Source organism: Bufo bufo, chromosome 2 (assembly GCF_905171765.1).
Source record: "Bufo bufo chromosome 2, aBufBuf1.1, whole genome shotgun sequence".
NCBI lineage: Eukaryota > Metazoa > Chordata > Amphibia > Anura > Bufonidae > Bufo > Bufo bufo.
The window spans coordinates 512,438,613-512,459,893 of record NC_053390.1 but is presented as its reverse complement, the minus strand read 5'-3'; the positions used below and the strand labels follow the sequence as shown (position 1 = coordinate 512,459,893).

The following is a 21,281-nucleotide window of genomic DNA, read 5'->3' as shown; positions in this document are numbered from 1 at the left end:
GCATCAGGAGGCCACAGAGTGGCAAGGTGACATAGTGTGGAAGTGGCAGCAGCATGAGGAGGCCACAGAGTGGCCCTATGACATAGTGGTGAGGTGAAAGCAGCATCAGGAGGCCACAGATTGGAACAATGACAATGTGGAGGTGGCAGCAGCAGCATCAGGAGGCCACAGATTGGCACAATAACAGTGTGGAGGTGGCGGCAGCATCAGAAGGCCACAGAGTGGCAAGGTGACATAGTGTGGAGGTGGTATGAACATCAGAAGACCACAGATTGACAATGTGACATAGTGTGCAGGTGGCAGCAGCATGAGGAGACCACAGAGAGACAAGGTGACATAGTGTGAAGGTGGCAGCAGCATCAGGAGACTGCAGAGTGGCAAGGTGACATAGTGTGGAGGTGGCAGCAGTATAAGATGGCCACAGAGTGGCAAGTGTGGAGGTGGCAGCAGCATGAGGAGGCCACAGAGTGGCCCTATGACATAGTGGTGAGGTGGAAGTAGCATAAGGAGGCCACAGATTGGCACAATTACATTGTGGAGGTGGCAGCAGTAGCATCAGGAGGCCACAGAGTGGCACAATGATAGAGTGTGGAGGTGGCGGCAGCAACAGCATCAGGAGGAGGCCACAGAGTGGCACAATGACACTGTGGAGGTGGCGGCAGCATCAGGAGGCCACAGAGTGGCAAGGTGACATAGTGTGGAGGTGGCAGCATGAGTGGCAAGGTGACATAGTGTGGAGGTGGCAGCATGAGGAGGCCACAGAGTGGCAAGGTGACATAGTGTCGAGGTGGCAGTAGCATCAGGAAGTCACAGACTTTTAAGGTGACATAGTGTGGAGGTGGCATCAGGAGACCACAGAGTGGCAAGGTGACATAGTGTGGAGGTGGGTGGCAATGACAGTACAAGCTGAAGATGGTGGGTGAAAGAAGGAGCACTTGGCATCATGTGTGGCATCAGACGGGTGGCAGCATCAGAATAGAAGCTGAGGCAGGTAGCCAGAAGAAACCGGTCTCTTTTGTCAAAGCGTTGGTGTGGCATCATGGATGATCTAGTCTGATGCATCAGGCATTGGTGGTTGGAAATCCTGGCTGATCCATGCCTGATTCATCTTGACAAAGGTCAGTCTCTCCACATTTTAGGTTAGTTCTTTTGGGGTAACTATGGCCCTCGCCGCACTAAACACCCGCTCTGATACCAAACTACTGGCCAGGCAGGACAGCTTTTCCAGGGCAAACTCGGCCAGTTGCAGCCACAAATCCAGTTTTGGCTGCCCAGTAGTTCTGCAGATCTTCAATGACGGCTGGCAGGGTGCACTCCAAGTATGCCACCCCCTGCTGGTTCAGGTTCAGGTTCTGATCTATGTCTAGCATGGTGAGTAGTTTAATCACTGCTCATCAGCTACTATAGACTCTAGGCTGCTGCTGATGGAGCTGGTACTGCTCCTGCCACCCCACCCCTCCCCAGTAGCCATGGCAGTGGAACGTGAGCACAGAGGACCCCCCGGTCAGACCTGCAAGAGGATGGACGATGGTGCAGATAGGCAGCGGCCAACTGACTACATAGGATATCTCTATTGTAGTTCAGTTTGTTCTCCCTCTCAGCGGGTGTAAAAAAGGCCCCCATTTTGGACCGATAGCGAGTGTCCAATAAGGTGGAGAGCCAGAAGTCATACCTCTGCTGAATGCTGACAATTCGGCTGTCACTACGCAAGCAAGTGAGCATGCATTGGGCCATTTGTGCAAATGACTCGGAGGGACTCCCTGTCCCCATCTCCACTGCATACTGCCACAGTGTGTCTGGGTCCTCTGCCTCCTCTTCCTCATCACCCTGTATCTCCTCTGGCTTCTCCTGCTTCTCCTCTCCTGTCACCTGTGTAGAAAAACCACCCATTTTGGTACACATTGCTTGTGCTCCAATGTCCTCCTCCTCCTCCAGTTCAGCCCCCACAGGGCTCATGTGGCCGTGAGATCTAGGCACCATGTCTCCAGTCCCCTGACCAGCCAGATTTACCAGAATCTGTTCCAGGACATGAAGCAGTGGAATGGCATCTTTCATCCCGTAGTCCTGGCGACTGACAAATAACGTGGCCTCCTCAAAGGACCTGAGCAAATGGCAGATGTCATGCATGAGCTGCCACTGGCTGACATCGAAGTAACACAGGGGAGTACTCCTGTCTGCTTGGATCATCAAGAAATTGTTGATGGCCTTTTTCTGTTCGTTTAGTCGGTCCAACATATGGAGGGTGGAATTCCAACGGGTGGAAACGTTACATATAAGCCTATGTTGGAGGATGCCGTTCTGCCGCTGCAGATCAAGGAGGGTGTGCTTTGCGGTTTACGAGTGGCTGAAGTGCATGCAAAGTTTCCTGGCCATTTTTAGGATGTCTTGCAGATGGGTGGAAGACTTAAGGAACCACCTGACAACCAGATTGAACACGTGTGCCATGCAGGGTGCATGGCTCAGCCCTCCTTGATGCAGCGCCGACACCATGTTCTCCCCATTGTCGGTCACCATGGTTCTGATTTTCAGTTGTCGTGGAAAAAGCCAGGATTCGATTTCTTCATGAAGGACACAGAGTAGTTCCTCCCCTGTGTGACTCCGTTCACCCAGGCAAACGAAATGCAGAACAGCGTGACACTGCGGTGCCCTGTACATGTGGTAAGCTGGAGGGGCACTGTGAATTGTCCCTGCAGTGGAGGCTGAGGGCACAGTGGAGGATGAAGAGGAAGATGCAGACATTGTTGCAGGACCAACAGCGTGACAACATGGAGGCGGAAGCAGGTTACCTGGCCAAGATGCTGGTGTGGCCGTGCAGGAACCACATTCACCCACTGGGCCATAAAGGACATGTATTGTCCTTGACCGCAGTTACAGCTCCACATCTCGGCGGTGCCGTGGACTTTGGCAGACACCGACAGGCTCAAGGACTGGCACACCTTCTGTTCTACATGTGTGTGCAGGGCTGGTACTGTCTTTTTGGCAAAGAAATTACAGTTTGGGACTCTGCACCTCGGCTCAGCACAAGCCATCAGTTCTCTGAAAGGTGCAGAGTCCACCACTTGGAAAGGGAGGGACTGCAGCACCAGCAACTTTGACAGGAGCACGTTCAGCCTTTGCGCCATTGGATGAGTGCACACATACTGTTGTCTCCTGGCAATGCTTCGGTTATTGATTGCTGATGGAATGACTGACAAGGAGTAGGAGGGCGAGGAGCAGGACCATCAGGGCCAGGAGATGATGGGAAGGACAGACAGCTCTCTTCGGCTGAGGTGGTGGAGCCTTCACTGCCTGAAACCGGGTGCATGCCACTGGGTGATGCTGCGGTTTCAGAGGCAGGCTGGACCACCACATCAGAGCCACGGTTCTCCCAGGCCACTTTATGGTGACGCTGCATATGTTGACTCAGGGCCATGGTGTCAACATTGGCACCCTGGCCACGCTTCACCTTCTGCTCACAGATTCTACATATGGCCATGTTCACCTCCTTCGGCGGCTTAACAAAAAACTGCCACGTCGCCGAGTAGGTGATTTTACTCCCAACACTACTCACTGACTGACTGCTATCACCGCTGCATCTGTAAACCCGTGCACCGCTACTTCCCAGGCAGGTAGACTCCTGTGAAGCGGGTGGTCTACCACGGGCACGTTTGGCTCCCGACCTCCAACTGCTGCCACCCTGCTGACTCCCAGCCATGCCAGCGACTTGCTGGCTCCGCCACTGGCACACGGGCAAGCTCCCACCCTCTATTCCCGATGATGAAGCCCCTAATTCACCCGGCTCCCAAGTGCGATCAGCTACATCATCATCATCGAGTAGCTGCTGACTGTTTTCTAGTAGTTCGTCCTCACTGTATAGTGGAGTTGAGCCCACAGCATACAATACTTCTCTGGCTGAGGGAACAGAAAAGGACAGAGGCAGGTTGAGGACAGTTGAGGGCACAGGGCCTGCTCCTGGGCCATGCCAACTAAGGGTTGTATCTGATCAACCCACTGTCTCATGGCTGGGGGTGTCTGATGTCACATGCGACGAAGTCGAAGATCGAGTCAACCATTCAAGAACAGCTGGTTTGCTGGTCAAGGCACGACCGTTAGCTGACACTGGGATCTCAGGCCTCTCGACGTAAACCCTGCTGCCACAGCCCCTTACTCTGCTGCGACCTGTGCCTGCGCCATAAGCATTTAGCCATATGCCACTCCCCTGTGCAGGGCCTGGCACTTCTCTGTCTGACATACTGTTAGATCAAATAAATAAATAATAAGGAAATGAAAACACCCCAAAAAAGGTAAGTAATTTTCTCACTTCACCACACAACGGCTAATAACCCCTTTTTTCCCACTATTACATGACAAAAAGGGATTTATAACATATAACTGCACCACTAAACGGCAAACATATTTTTCTCTTGCCACTAATACACGCCACAAAATGGCTATAGAACATATAACTGCACCATTGAATGGCAAATATATTTTTCTTTTTCCACTTATACACGCCACAAAAGACTTTAGATCACATAACTGCACCGCTGAACGGCACATATATTTTTATTTTGCCACTTATACATGCCACAAAAGGCTTTTTATCATATAACTGCACTACTGAAAGGCAAATATATTTTTCTTTTGCCACTAATACACGCGACAAAAGGCTTTAGAACATATAAGTGCATAGTATGGGTGCTAGGCAGGAGATGTTGGTACTGTGGCCAGCAAATGGTTTTGAAGTCAACAACCAGACAGATGTAACAGAATAAACGTCTGTCTTTACTGAAGTGCAGAATAAGGGTTGTACAGTAGTTCTTCCAACAGTCTAGATAGTCTTCAGAGAAGGTGATTCTCTGTAGCTTTTGGTCCTGTAAGGAGTGAGCACATGTCACAGTGTGGCAGGCGCAGCACTATGAAGTGCCTTTTGCACTGTGGCATTAGAAGAATTTTGATATCTCTGACTGTTAGTCTAACCAAACTGTCTATTACTCTGTAATTCCTCTAGCGCCATTCTATGGGAACAGTGATAGAGTTGAGCGGACACCTAGATGTTCGGGCTCGATGGGTTCGGCCGAACTTCACAAAAAAGTTTGAGTTCGGGACCCGAACGTGACCCGAACTTGACCCGAACTTGACCCCGAACCTGAAACCCATTGAAGTCAATGGGGACCCAAACTTTTGAGCACTAAAATGCCTCAAAAGAAGTCATGGAAAGGGCTAAAGGGCTGTAAATGGCATAAAAATGTGGTTAAGAGCATGGCAAGTGCTCTGCAAACAAATGTGGATAGGGAAATGACATAGAATAACATAAAATATGTAAAAATAAAAAATAATAATCTTGATCTAGGAGGACAAGGTCCATATGGAGTAGGAGGTTGAGGAGGCAGTGGATGTGGCGGTGTAGGTGGAAGCGGCGGTGGAGGAGGAGGAGGTAGCCTACACTGCTTTTTGGTTTTAAATGTATATTTTTTTTTTTTAATTAGGGTACACCCCAAAACATTGGGAAATATAACCTGTGATAACCCCCTCCAGTCGCACATCCCCGTGATGTTCACGATGCAATTGTATATCTGCTCTATCAACTTTCGATGTTCTTTTCTGCGCCTACCATGTTGATCACGGTTAGCGGCGAATCAGGGTTCCAGTCCGGAGAGGGAGCATGAGAAAGAGAGACCACATTCAAGGGAGATCAATAGATAAAATTTAATTGTTATCAAGTGGAAATGTGGGACAAATTATTAAAGCAGAAGAATTGAAGGAAAGGAGGGGGCGCGCGGCAATTACCGACTCCCGACTCGGGGAGGTAGTGACGATAAATAACAATAAAGGACTCTTAAGATGCCCTGTTTTTGGAATGATTAATAAAAAATTATCGGGAATGTCACTAGGGTATTCTGGATTTGGAAACGTTAGACAGGGGAGGCCCTGCTGCCACTTTGTTGACTCTAGATTACTTCTGCCTAATTGCACGTCCCCGTGACGTCCACGATCCATTTAGATATCTTCTCTATCAACTTTCGATGTTCTTTTCTGAGCCTACCATGTTGACAGGGCCGTCTTTAATATTGATTGGACCCTGGGCAAGGATTTCCTTGGGCCCCCTGGATCCCGCCTTCCCACACCCTAGCATGCAATCACGCCCTCCACCACAACATATTATATGTGCACATTGAGCAGCAGTAGTGTATGGTTGCTAATCACTGCAGTATTATTTATTTAGGGACTGTAAGGCCTCATGCACACGACTGTGCCGTTTTTTGCGGTCCGCAAAAAACATAAGCCGCACGTGTGCCTTCCACAATTTGCGTAACGGAACGGGCATCCCATTGTAGACATGCCTATTCTTGTCCGCAAAACGGACAAGAATAGGACATGTTCTATTTTTTTTGGCGGGACCAGGGAACGGAGCAACGGATGCGGACCCAAACAACGGCCTAAGCACATGCAGTCTCAGGAGTGGTCCAAACCATGCCCCTGCCTTGCAGCCTCACAGGAGTACAGGACCAGTATCTGTACACGTATGTATGGCATAATTGGGATGCACATCACACATGACATGACACAGGTCTTTACCAGACACATTATTATTGCCACATGTGTCACCTGCCACTACCGACTGTACAGCCGTTCAGAGTTCAGACAGTTCACAGTTCCACTTCCTTCAGAAAAGCGAGCCTGCCGTGCACTCCAGCGACTTACAGATAGAGGCAGTGGCGTTGCTATGGCTGGTGTCACCCTTTGCTCAGGGGGGGCCCTCATGGTGTGGACTTGTCATTTTTTTCTAAGGAATATAGTTTAACCGTTTATGTTCAAAAGAGAAAAAAAGAGGTCACTAAGTCAGCTCCAATCAGATATCTGCATAGACCCAGAGTCTTGGTCTATGTGCAGATATCTGATTGGAGCGGACTTCTTATTTTCTCTTTTGCACATAAATGGTTAAACTATATTCCTTAGTGAAAATGACCAGTCCAGTCCACACCATGAGGGCCCCCCAGGCCCCCCCTGAGAAAAGATTAGTAAATGTGGCAGGTGGTGGCCCCAGGCCACAGTTCAGCAGACAGAGAGAACCCAACTCCTTTGTCTCCCGTCTCTCTAATAATCCACCAGTAATTTAAATAACCCCATTAGTGGGGGATTATTATAGAGATGGGAGACAAAGGGGTTGGGTTCTCTCTGTCTGCTGAACTGTGGCCTGGGGCCACCACCTGCCACATTTACTAATCTTTGCTCAGGGGGGGCCCTCTTGGTGTGGTGTGGACTGGACACACCATGAGGGCCCCCCTGAGCAAAGAATAGTAAATGTGGCAAGTGATGGCCCCAGGCCACAGTTCAGCAGCAGAGTCAGACAGAGAGAAGAACCCAACCCCAGCCCTTGTCGCCTGGGGCTCTCTATAATAATCCCCCACAAATTTATGAATGGTCGGATCTGGTGACCTGACCGGTTTCTTCTAATATAAAATAAAGTCAATCAGTGGCGTAACTAGAACTGACTGGGCCCCACACCAAATTATTGAATGCCCCCCCCCCCCCCCCCTCATGGGCCCCAGTCTTGCAGCTAGTCAAAATCACTCACTCAGACCAGGCCCTGCTGCGACTTTCCCACACATATACTGCATATCATGTCACTGTATATAATACTATTGTGGGGGCCCTTTTACAATTTAGTCCTTATCTCAGGTAGGCCCCTTTTGAGTTCAGGCCCCGCAGTAGCTGCGTCCCCTGCTTCCACTATAGGTACGCTCCTGCCTTTCACAATATTACAGCTATACACACTATACAATGCCAATAAATATAATTAGGGAGAGTTTACATTTCCGTTTCATTTTCGGTTCTTCTGATGTGTCAGAAGAACAGAAAAAAAAAAAAAAACTGGATGTATCTTGTAATAAAAAAATAAAAAAAAGGATCCTGTAAACAAATAGATCCTGTTGCATCCATTATGCACATTTGGCATCCGTTTGAGCCATTTCTGAGATCTGTTCTATCAGACGGAAAAAAGTACTGCGTACAGGAGTTTTCTTTCTGTCCAAAAAAACGGATCTCAGGTAGAAATGGCTCAAACGGATGCCAAATGTGCATAATGGTTGCAACAGGATCCATTTGTTTACAGGATCCTTTTTTTTTATTTTTTATTACAAGATACATCCAGTTTTGTTTTTTTTTCGTTCTTCTGACACATCAGAAGAACCGAAAATGAAATGGAGATGTGAACTCTTGCTTACTTGAATACAAAGAAAAAAAATAGCATAACCAATTTCAAGCAAGTACAGGAATAGCATCCACTGGGCAGTGTATTTCCCCTATGCATCCTCAGTATGGGGCTGAATGTATAAATATACACAGACATTCATTATATAGTCTTAGGCCTGTTTCTCATTTCACATATGCATTTTATGCATTGAAATTTCCACCAAATGCCTCCACTGGTGAGATAACTCGGTTCTGTTACATATATATACAGTATAATAGATAGATAGGAGATAGATAGATAGATAGATAGATAGATAGATAATCACATACATACACTTGCCTTTTATGCAGGCTAGATGGATTTGTCAGGCTGTGGAGGATCCAGAAGAGCACATGTCTGGGTGCCTCCTCCTCAGAGAGCAGTGCAGCCCCCCCTCACTCTGTCCCGACTAGACACTGACAGCAGAGCAAAGAGCACTACTGCCCTGCCGTAATATGACAGTAAGTGAAGAGGAGCAAACTGGGGGGGGGGTTCTTAAGGAAGCTCCAGGGAGATTTTTTTAAGGTAGCAGCATAAGTGCTGCTGTTATCTTCAGTGCGGCCCTCCACTATACGCTGCCTGAAGTTTACATCATAGTACATGCAACCCTGCCCTGCTGACACCCCTGCTACTGCTCCCGGGCCCCTTCTAAGCTCGGGGCCCCGAAGCAGCTGCTTCCCTGATAGTTACGCTCCTGAAGTCAATATATATATGCCTATGCGCAGCGTGCCACTGCTTTTTGCTTACCTCCTCAGTGCTGTCCTCCCCTCCTGGCGCGGCAGTGGCAGGTCGACTCTGGCTGGCTGCCTGACTGTACTATTATTAGGTAGGTCAGGTCAGCAGGTCAGTGACTTGAGACTGGTCTGGTTCTTGTCTGGTAAGTGGTCACGTCACGTGAGGCTGTGACTCACTCACCACTGCCACCCAATCCCTTTAGCCCCCGGACCGGAGGCGGGGACTTAGTCCCTGCTGATGCCTGCTCCGCCGTGGCGCTTCACCAGGCTGCGGTGACTCACACAAGAGACACACCCTTTTACGACGTGAGTGACGGGGGCGGGGGGCCGAAGTGCTTCGCCTTCGCTGTAAGTTCAAGTTGTCTAGTCTGTGAAGAGTAGACTGTCTGTGCTGCACTGCTGCATATTAGATATACATAGAGTCAGAGTCGCGAGTTGGGCCAGGGCCCCCATGAGCTACTGGGCCCGGGGCAGCTGCCCCTTTTGCCCTGCGGCAAAGACGGCCCTGCATGTTGATCATGGTTATCGGCGAATCAGGGTTCCACTCCGGAGAGGGAGCGTAAGAAAGGGATACCACATCCAAGGGAGATCAATGGCTGCAATGTGATCGAGCTGAAATGTGAGACAAGTTATTAAAGCAGAAGGATTGAATTAAAGATGAATTTTACAAATTTAATTCCCTGTCACCTATGCAGAGCAGTGTTTTTTTATCGCCAGAAATGGGTTAATGTCACCCACCAATGTAACAGATGATTTTAAAAAATTTTGGTCCCTGTCACCTATGCAGAGCAGGGCTTTATTCATGGCAAAAATGGTAAAATGTCACCCAAGAATGTAACAGAAATGTAACAGACAAATTATTGAAATGTTTTTACCTGTCTGCTAGGTACAGCCGGGGTATATCACACCCAAAAATTGGTGAATTTCACCCGAATATGTAACAGACAAATTAGTGAAATGTTACCTGTTTACTAGGTAGAGCAGGGGTATATCACAAACAAAAATTGGTGAATTACATCCGAATATGTAACAGACAAATTAGTGAAATGTTACCTGTCTACTAGGTAGAGCAGGAGTATATCACACCCAAAAATTTGTGAATTTCACCCGAATATGTAACAGACAAATTAATGTTTTTTTTTTACCTGTCTACTAGGTATAGCAGTGGTATATAACAGCCAGAAATTCTACAAATCTGTACAAATAAAAAAAAATTTACTTCATTTATGAGGAGGAAGTTCATATGGAGTAGGAGTTTGAGGAGGCGGTGGATGTAGCAGTGTAGGTGGAAGAGGCGGTGGAGGAGGACGAGGTAGCCAACACTGGTTTTTGGTTTAAATTATTATTATTATTTTTTTTTTTTAAATTAGGGTACACTCTAAAAGAGTGTGAAATATCCAAAATACAACAATGATCAATTGCGCTGTAGTATAACAATGGCTGGTATACATGTCTATTCGACACAAGGTACGGACAAAATCCATGCCTGGTTCATTTTAATGAACGTGAGCTTGTCCACATTGGCTCTGGACAGACGGCTACGCTTGTCTGTGATAACGCCCCCTGCCGTGCTAAACACACGTTCAGACAATACACTGGCTGCAGGGCAGGCCAGCACCTCCAAGGCTTAAAGGGCAAACTCAGGCCATCTGCCCAATTTGGAGACCCAGAAGTTGAAGGTGGCAGACCCGTCATTCAGTACGTGTAGGCGTGTGCATACATACTGCTCCACCATGTTGCTATAATGCTGCCTCCTGCTAAGATGTTCCATATCAGCTGGTGGTGCTGGTTGTTGTGGCGTGCTGGCAAAGCTTTTCCACATTTCGGCCATGCTAACCATGCCATCTGAGGTGCTGGTGGTGCCCCAGCTGCGTTGGCGACCTCTTCCTCCTCCTCTGCCTTCGCCTTGTGCTTCCACTGTGCGCCCGCTGTCAGATGGGAATGCCACCAGCAGCGTGTCTAGCGGGAAGGCCGAAGTTACGCTGCAGCGCTGACAGGCGAGCAGCAGCAAGATGAGAACGCCGAAAGCGTGCATAGACGGCCCGCACTTTCTGCAGCAGCTCTGACATATCGGGGTAATTCTTAAGGAATCTCTGCACCACCAAATTCAGCACATGCGCCAGGCAAGGGATGTGCGTCAAACCGGCTAGTCCCAGAGCTGCTACGAGATTTCGACCATTATCGCACACCATTAGGCCGGGCTTGAGGTCTGTTGTTCAAGGCCTGTCCACAGTTCCTGCGCGGTGTGGGGTTTGTACCCCAAACAGATACGTTTTAAAACTGCCTGCTGTCGTTTACCCCTGGCTGTGCTAAAGTTGGTGGTGAAGGTGTTACGCTGCCCGGATGAGGAGGCGGTAGAGGATGAGGAAGCTGAGTAGGAGGAGGAAGCAACAGGAGGGAAACTGAAGCACCCTGCAATCCTCGGTAGTGGAAGGACATGCGCCAAACTGCTATCCGCCTCAGTCCCAGCCGCCACTGCATTTACCCAGTGTGCTGTTTTGGAGATATAATGTCCCTGACCGTGCTTACTGGTCCATGTGTCCGTAGTGAGGTGCACCTTGCCACAGATGGCGTTGCGCAGTGCACACCTGATTTTGTCCCCCACTTGGTTTTGCAGGGAAGGGATGGCACGCCTGGAAAAGTAGTGGTGGCTGGTCGCGACGTACTGTGGGACAGCCACCGCCATAAGGCTTCTAAAACTCTCTTTCTCCACCAGACGGAATGACAGCATTTCAAAGGACAGTAATTTTGAAATGCTGACATTCAGGCTCAGGGATCGCGGGTGGGTAGGGGGGTACTTCCTCTTCCGCTCCAGTGTTTGGGAGATGGAGAGCTGAACGCTTCCGTGGGACATTGTGGAGATGCTTGGTCATCGTAAAACATAAGTGGTTGGGCATCGGTGCACTCAATCTGTTCCACTTCTGGGGCAGGGCTAGGTGGATGGCCCTGGGAAACCCTGCTAGCAGAGTCATCAAAAATCAGAAGAGACTGTTGCATGACTTGGGGTTTAGATTGCTTGGCTGGTTTGCAAGCGGGTGAGGTGAAAGACTGATGGACATTGGTTGCAGGTGCCAACTCTGATCTTTCAGCAGGAGACTGGGTGGAAGACAATGTAAAGGAACTAGAGGCAACCCAATCTACTATCGCCTGTACTTATTCTGGTCTCATTATTAGTAGAGCCAACATTAGGCCCGACCAAATACCGCTGAAAGTTTTGTCGCCTACTCGCACCTCAGAAAGGTGTTTCTTGTGCGTGTAGCTGGCACATATCGACCACGTCCTCTCCCTGCAACAGGAGCTCCACCAGCAGCACCACAATCGGGGCCACGTCCCTTATTTGACGCTCTCCTCATATTTCTCAAATTTAGGATCTTGCACAAAATGGGTGTTTTTTTAATAACAGAATAGAACAACAGTATCTAACGCATGTATCTCACAATGATAGATGCAGCAAAGGCTGCAAAATTACGATTTTTGCCCTAAATGGGTGTTTTTTTAATAGCAGAATAGAACAACAGTATCTAAAGGGTACAACAGTATCTAAAGGGTGCATCTCACAATGACAGATGCAGCAAAGGCTGAAAAATTATGATTTTTGCCCAAAATGGGTGCTTTTTTAATAACAGAATAGCACAGCAGTATCTAAAGTGTGTATCTCACACTGATAGATGCAGACAAGGCCGCAAATTAAGATTTTTGCCCAAAATGGGTGTTTTTTTAATACCAGAATAGCACAGCAGTATCTAAAGCGTGTATCTCACACGTACAGATGCAGACAAGTCCGCAAATTAAGATTTTTGCCCAAAATGGGTGTTTTTTTAATACCAGAATAGCACAGCATTATCTAAAGCATGTATCTCACACGTACAGATGCAGACAAGGCCGCAAATTAAGTATTTTGCCCAAAAAGGGTATTTTTTAAAACCCAGAAAATTATAGCAGGCCAGCACCTCCAAGGCTTAAAGGGCAAACTCAGGCCATCTGCCCAATTTGGAGACCCAGAAGTTGAAGGTGGCAGACCCGTCATTCAGTACGTGTAGGCGTGTGCATACATACTGCTCCACCATGTTGCTATAATGCTGCCTCCTGCTAAGATGTTCCATATCAGCTGGTGGTGCTGGTTGTTGTGGCGTGCTGGCAAAGCTTTTCCACATTTCGGCCATGCTAACCATGCCATCTGAGGTGCTGGTGGTGCCCCAGCTGCGTTGGCGACCTCATCCTCCTCCTCTGCCTTCGCCTTGTGCTTCCACTGTGCGCCCGCTGTCAGATGGGAATGCCACCAGCAGCGTGTCTAGCGGGAAGGCCGAAGTTACGCTGCAGCGCTGACAGGCGAGCAGCAGCAAGATGAGAACGCCGAAAGCGTGCATAGACGGCCCGCACTTTCTGCAGCAGCTCTGACATATCGGGGTAATTCTTAAGGAATCTCTGCACCACAGTATCTAAAGGGTGCATCTCACAATGACAGATGCAGCAAAGGCTGAAAAATTATGATTTTTGCCCAAAATGGGTGCTTTTTTAATAACAGAATAGCACAGCAGTATCTAAAGTGTGTATCTCACACTGATAGATGCAGACAAGGCCACAAATTAAGATTTTTGCCCAAAATGGGTGTTTTTTTAATACCAGAATAGCACAGCAGTATCTAAAGCGTGTATCTCACACGTACAGATGCAGACAAGTCCGCAAATTAAGATTTTTGCCCAAAATGGGTGTTTTTTTAATACCAGAATAGCACAGCATTATCTAAAGCATGTATCTCACACGTACAGATGCAGACAAGGCCGCAAATTAAGTATTTTGCCCAAAAAGGGTATTTTTTGAAACCCAGAAAATTATAGCTGTATTTCTATGTTAAATTGCACACTGACTAATGCGGCAGAGGCCCCAGATGGAGGGTATTGCAAAAAATGGGTGTTTTTTAAAACCCAGAAAATTATTGAAGTATTTCAAGTTTGTTTTAACAATAACAGCAGAATAGAACAACAGTATCTAAAGGGTATATCTCACACACACGTACAGATGCAGACAAGGCCGCAAATTACGATTTTTGCCCAAAATGGGTGTTTTTTTAATACCATAATAGCATAGCAGTATCTAAAGTGTGTATCCCACAATGACAGATGCAGCAAAGGCTGCAAAATTAAGATTTTTGCCCTAAATGCATGTTTTTTTAATAGCAGAATAGCACAGCAGTATCTAAAGCGTGTATCTCACACGTACAGATGCAGACAAGGCCGCAAATTAAGTATTTTGCCCAAAAAGGGTGTTTTTTAAAACCCAGTAAATTATAGCTGTATTTCTAGATTAAATTGCACACTGACTAATGCGGCAGAGGCCCCAGATGGATGGCATTGCCAAAAATGAGTGTTTTTTAAAAAACTGAAAATTATTGAAGTATTTCAAGTTTGTTTTAACAATAACAGATGCAGCAAAGGCTGCAATATTAAAGCGAACCTTTCATCTCATTTTCACTTTATAAACTAGCAACAGTACCTTATAGATTATCTTCAGTGTGTTCTTATACATGTTAGTGCCGCTTTCCTGCGCTGTTTATTCTTGAAAAAATCATTCTTAAAAAAATCATCACGCAACAAGTCAAGGGGGTATCCCTTCCCTCACCTCTGGCTGTACCTCCCCTGCCCTAACCCCGCCTCTATGCTCTGTAATTGACAGCCGGCTCAGTCGCCGGGACCGCGCTTGTGAATCCTGCGCATGCGCCGTTCTCCTCATTCGCCGCGCGATCCCGTCTTTCTTGCGGACACAAGCGCGATCCTGTAACAGAAGCCTGAAGATAGGGGAGCGCGCGCACGGGAGGGAGAGCAGACAGGAGAGCAGACAGGCAGGCATTGCGTACGGCGCATGCGCGATTCTGTTACAGGATTGCGCTTGTGTCCGCAAGAAAGACTGGATTGCGCGGCGAATGAGGAGGACGGCGCATGCGCAGGATTCACAAGCACGGTCCCGGCGACTGAGCCAGCTGTCAATTACAGAGCATAGAGGCGGGGTTAGGGCAGGGGAGGTACAGCCAGAGGTGAGGGAAGGGATACCCCCTTGACTTGTTGCGTGACTGTTGGAGCAGGAAATGTGAACTTTATAATATGATTTTTTCAAGAATAAACAGCGCAGGAAAGCGGCACTAACATGTATAAGAACACACTGAAGATAATCTATAAGGTACTGTTGCTAGTTTATACAGTGAAAATGAGGTGAAAGGTTTGCTTTAAGTACTTTGCCCAAAAAGGGTGTTTTTTTAATACCAGAATAGAACAGCAGTATCCAAAACTTTTTTCTCACACTGACTGATGCAGACAAGGCCGCAAATTAAGTATTTTGCCCAAAATAGGTGTTTTTTGAATAACAGAATATGACAGCAGTATATAACGCTTGAATTTCACATGTACAGATGCAGCAAGGGCTGTAAAATTGAGTATTTGCCCAAAAAGGGTGTTTTTTATAACCCAGAAAATTATAGCTATATTTCTAGCTTAAATTGCACACTGACTAATGTAGCAGAAGCCCCAGATGGAGGGTATTGAGAAAAATGGGTGCTTTTTAAAACCCAGAAAATTATTGAAGTACCGTATATACTCGAGTATAAGCCGACCCAAGTATAAGCCGAGGCCCCTAATTTTACCCCCCAAAAAATGGGAAAAATTATTGACTCGAGTATAAGACTAGGGTGGGAAATACAGCTATAATGCAGAGTGTATGTGTATATAATGCACACACTCTACATTATATACACACATCTGCAAGAGGGTGACTCCCTGTATTTAATGCAGAGTGTGTGCATTATATACACACACACTCTGCATTAAATACAGGGAGCCATCCACAGATCTCCCCCCTAAACAGTGCCATCCACAGATCTCCCCCCTAAACAGTGCCATCCACAGATCTCCCCCCTAAACAGTGCCATCCACAGATCCCCCCTAAACAGTGCCATCCACAGATCCCCCCTAAACAGTGCCATCCACAGATCCCCCCTCCCCTAAACAGTGCCATGATGGCACTGTTTAGGGGAGGGGGGGATCTGTGGATGGCACTGTAGGGGGATCTGTGGATGGCACTGCCATCCACAGATCCCCCACAGTGCCATCCACAGATCCCCCTATCGTGCCATCCACAGATCCCCCTACAGTGCCATCCACAGATCCCCCTACAGTGCCATCCACAGATCCCCCTCCCCGACGCTCACAGCAGTATATTTAAACTAATCAGTAACCTTTAACTTTGGATATCGATTCTTACTTTGTCTTTTCTCCGGTAATAGCAGGCAGTGCGGGGAGCGGCGCTCACTCACTGACGTCACGCGCCTGCTCCCACTAGGCGGCGCAGGCGCGTGACGTCAGTGAGTGAGCGCCGCCCCCTGCACTGCCTGCTATTACCGGAGCTAAGACCTAGACTCGAGTATAAGACGAGGGGGCTTTTTGAGCACAAAAATATGTGCCAAAAAACTCGTCTTATACTCGAGTATATACGGTATTTCAAGCTTTTAACAATCACAGATGCAGCAAAGGCTGCAATATTAAGTACTTTGCCCAAAATGGGTGTTATATTTTTTACTAACAGAATATGACAGCAGTATATAACGCTTGAATTCCACACTGACAGATGCAATAAGGGCTGTAAAATTGAGTATTTTGCCCAAAAAGGTTTTTTTTTAAAACCCAGAAAATTATAGCTGTATTTCTAGCTTAAATTGCACACTGACTAATGCGGCAGAGGCCCCATATGGAGGACATTGCTAAAAATGGGTGTTTTTTTAAAAAACAGAAAATTATTGAAGTATTTCAAGTTTGTTTTAACAATAACAGATGCAGTAAAGGCTGCAATATTAAGTACTTTGCCCAAAAAGGGTGTTTTTGAATGACAGAATATGACAGCAGTATATAACGCTTGAATTTCACACGCACAGATGCAGCAAGGGCTGTAAAATTGAGTATTTGCCCCAAAAGGGTGTTTTTTAAAACCCAGAAAATTATTGCTCTATTTCTAGCTTAAATTTGACACTGACAAATGCTGCAAAGGCACCAGATGTAGAATATTGCCAAAAATGGGTGTGTTTTTAAACCCAGATTATTATTGCAGTATTTCAAGCTTGGATTTGAATGTCACAAAAGCACATATGCTGTGCTGGTGCACTGAGCTTGCATAAAATGGCCGCCGCCGCCCACCTAACTAACAGACAGATAAAAGTTATTTTTCTCTGTCACTGGTCTCAGGGCAGGGTAAAAAGATTGTGCACTGCACCCACAAAACTAAATCTAGGTAGATCGCTCGGTTAACAAGCACTTCTGATTAAAGATTCTTTCCTATTCTCTCCCTCACAGCAGCAGCATACTCTCCCTACACTAGTAATAGCAGAGTGACGTTCAGCGCTACGTGACTCCAGCTTATATAGAGGCTGGGTCACATGCTGCAATGGCCAATCACAGCCATGCCATTAGTAGGCATGGCTGTGATGGCTTCTAAGGGCACAAGAGTAAGGGCTCTTTCACACTTGAGTTGTCCGGATCCGTCGTGCACTCCATTTGCCGGAGGTGCCCGCCGGATCCGTAACAACGCAAGTGAACTGAAAGCATTTGAAGACGGATCCGTCTTAAAAATGCGTTCAGTGTTACTATGGCAGCCAGGACGCTATTAAAGTCCTGGCTGCCATAGTAGTAGTGGGGAGCGGGGGAGCAGTATACTTACAGTCCGTGCGGCTCCCAGGGCGCTCCAGAATGACGTCAGAGCGCCCCATGCGCATGGATGACGTGATCCATGTGATCACGTCACCCATGCGCGTGGGGTGCCCTGACGTCACTCTGAAGCGCCCTGGGAGCCGCACGGACGGTAAGTATACTGCTCCCCCACTCCCCACTACACTTTACCATGGCAAACAGGACTTTAGCGTCCTGGGAGCCATGGTAACCATTCAGAAAAAGCTAAACGTCGGATCCGGTAATGAGCCGAAACGACGTTTAGCTTAAGGCCGGATCCGGATTAATGCCTTTCAATGGGCATTAATTCCGGATCCGGCCTTGCGGCAAGTGTTCAGGATTTTTGACCGGAGCAAAAAGCGCAGCATGCTGCGGTATTTTCTCCGGCCAAAAAACGTTCCGTTCCGGAACTGAAGACATCCTGATGCATCCTGAACGGATTTCTCTCCATTCAGAATGCATAGGGATAATCCTGATCAGGATTCTTCCGGCATAGAGCCCCGACGACGGAACTCTATGCCGGAACAGAACAACGCAAGTGTGAAAGAGCCCTAAAACGCTTGTTGATTGGCTGCTCTGCAGCCTTTCAAAAAGTGCCAATAAATCACCGAACACCGAACTCGAACCCAAACTTTTACTGAAAAGTTATGGTTCGGGTCCGGGGTCCAAAGATCCTAAAGTTTGGTACGAAACCGAACTTTACAGTTCGGGTTCGCTCAACCCTAAACAGTAAGTTTAAAGAGCACACCAAATGCTTCAAATAACTTCTTTATTAACTTCAACTTTTCTTCATATATAAGACTGCCGCCTCCGCAGCAGATAGTCCATTTGCAAAACACGTGTTGAAAAGATATCAGAAAATGGCGGTATGCATAAGATGGTGGTTCAACTGTTTAATCTTGTCAATCAACGTAAAATGGTGGATATATTTCTCTCTTGAGTATCTGTACTCTCACTTTAAGTTATTTAAGCACTTTATGAGGTCTAACTAATAGTTCACTTGCAGTATGCAGTTAGCAGTGACTATTTGCAGATTGGTTGAGTATGATCTGGTATTGCAATATGGAATCTGAATGCTTGCAATTTGTAGCTTGCAATTCGTATTTGCAATTTGTATTTGCAATTGAATTTGCTGGAACTGTAAGTAAACACACATATAACTGGTTCAGCATACAGTTCTAATCACAATACTAACAGTAGGAACATCATATAACTGTTTTAAATACCTATTTTGGCCTCTCCTGCTTCCATAAAAACATAGCTCTCAGTGAAGTGAATGTCTCTTCAGCTCCTGTCTCTGGTGAATAATGATTCTAGCAGCAGGAGCTGGGGGAATTCCTAGACAGGCTGTGTGTGAGGCTGGCTGTGATTGGTGAAAACTCTTGCTGTATGAGAAGCTGGCTGTGATTGGTCTAGACTTCTGCCTAGCAACAACAGATTAACACTATGCTTTCTGTTGTTTCTGCTGTGTCACTGAGCTTACCTTACATTACAAAATGAATCTTAAAGGCATATTATCTTTTTCTGCTTCTGTGAACACAAAATATAACAGTTATATGACATCCAAAAGATGATGTCACAGTAAATAACTCTGCTTTTGTCTTTAACACATAAACAAAGGAACTGTTTTAAGTCTATTGGCAGGTCTAGCTGTATACACATATAAGCTATACTAGCAACCTAGGACAGGTCCTAGCTGGCCAGTTACACACAGCTCTAACCTTCCTCTGCTAATGCTGTACTAACTTAGACTGAATGAGGGGTGGACATAATGAGTCCTCCTCCCAGCTTTCTCTAGTGGCTTCCTCAGGGTTCATTAACCCTGTAAGACCAAGACAAAAACTGTGCTGAATATACATAACATTCAATGACAACCAACACTAAGCAAACAATGTGCAAGTACTCTCGGCTCTGGGGTACTGCACCTACAATAAATAATCTTACCTAGAAGATCAGGCATCACTGCTTTGGTTGTTCTGGGAAGGCTCTGTTGACTCGGCTGCAGTGTTGATGTTACGTTAACAATACGTGGCTACTGCAGTGCCCTGTTGAGGCCAATGATTGGGTGCAGTAGCCACGTGTTGTCAACATGAAATCACAACTGCAGACGGGTGAACAGAGCCTGGCCTGGAAAACTGGAGGGACAGCGCAGGATCTGCTAAGTAAGTAATGATATTCTTTTTTGCAGACACTGAAGTTCGGGTTTGGGTTAGGTGTTCTGTATATTTTATTATTTTCCCTTATAACATGGTTATAAGGGAAAATAATAGCATTCTTAATAAAGAATGCTTATTAAAATGTGGCTTTAGGGGTTAAAATATATATATATATTAACTCACTTCATCCTGTTGTTCGCGCAGCCAGCATCATCTTTTCTTCTTCTTTCAGGACCTGCCAAAGGACCTTTGATGACATAATCGTGCTCACCACGTAGTGAGCGCGGTGATGTCAGTGCAGGTCCTGCTGAATGAAGATAGAAGATTTCTCATACGTCCAGACGTCACCATGTATCACGTTGGCCAGGTGCGGTGAAGTCATCACTAATTACTGATGACATCACCAACCTGGCCAGTGTGATGACACGTCACACATCAGCCCGCTACATTTGGCACATTTTCTTCAATCAAGATGGCCGCGCCGCCCTCTCCACAAGCGAAAGGATGAAATGAGTATGTATATGTTTTTAACCTATGATTAACCCCTGAAAAGCCTCAATGTGACTGTCAGATGCCGGGGTTAAGTGACATGGGGCGCTGCAATCGCTACATACAATGGAATGCAATTCGTGACAAAGTAATTCGTAACAAATCGAATTTCTTTATGAACTTCAGCCAAATCAAATTTTTTATAACTTTGCTTATCTCTAGTTATAATTCTATAACTCTATTTTGTTGGATTTTAATGTGCAAAAATGGAAAGCAAGGAGTGATAGCTCTGATTTCACATTTCCTGTTTTTGGCATTTTTTTTATTACTGGACAACCTATTTACCCATTCCCGACCACCTTACACATATATACGTTGGAATCCGGTATTTAATTATGGCATCCGCTCGCAAGTGAAGGAGGCACCATAGCCGCCCAGTGCCTTCTGTTTTAAATGTTACCATGGCATCTGGGACTAAGGATGAGCGAACCAGTTCGTATTGAACAAGGATCAGTCTGAATTTTGCTATTTTTCAGATGACAGATGAACACGAATCTTGTAAGGTTTGTTTTGAATTACTCACATAGTGCCATTTTAGTGCACATGTCGGCAGAAAAGAAGCACTAGGGAGGAAGAAGGGTTCTCACATGATCCCGAGAGGAAGTGGTGGGAGGGCTTGCCATGATTGACAGACAGCCTGGATGAGCCAATCAGTCCTGCAGGAGGCAAGGAGGTGCCCTAGCAGAACATCATTCTGTGCTGGGCTGTAAATGAGGGACAGTCAGAAATCAATCAAACTTGTATTCTATTGCCAGGGACTTTGAACAGAAAGGTAAGAATTACGAAGAAGAAAAGTTGTGTGTGTATAATAGGGAGGCAGAGAAGCTGTCAGTCAGGGAGTGAGAAGAGAGGGGCTGTGGCTGCTGTGCCTCCTAGCGGAACTGCAAACCTCAAAAGCAGCTTCCTGCAAGGACATTACTTA

The 21,281-nt window shown here is 46.7% G+C and overlaps 1 protein-coding gene across 2 annotated transcripts in view; it reads left to right on the top strand.

Annotated features, from left to right (window-relative positions):
- The window catches only part of LOC120991649, a 314,874-nt gene that overhangs the window by 17,189 nt on the left and 276,404 nt on the right, over nucleotides 1-21,281 (top strand). The gene's annotated exons all lie outside the window — the stretch shown is intronic.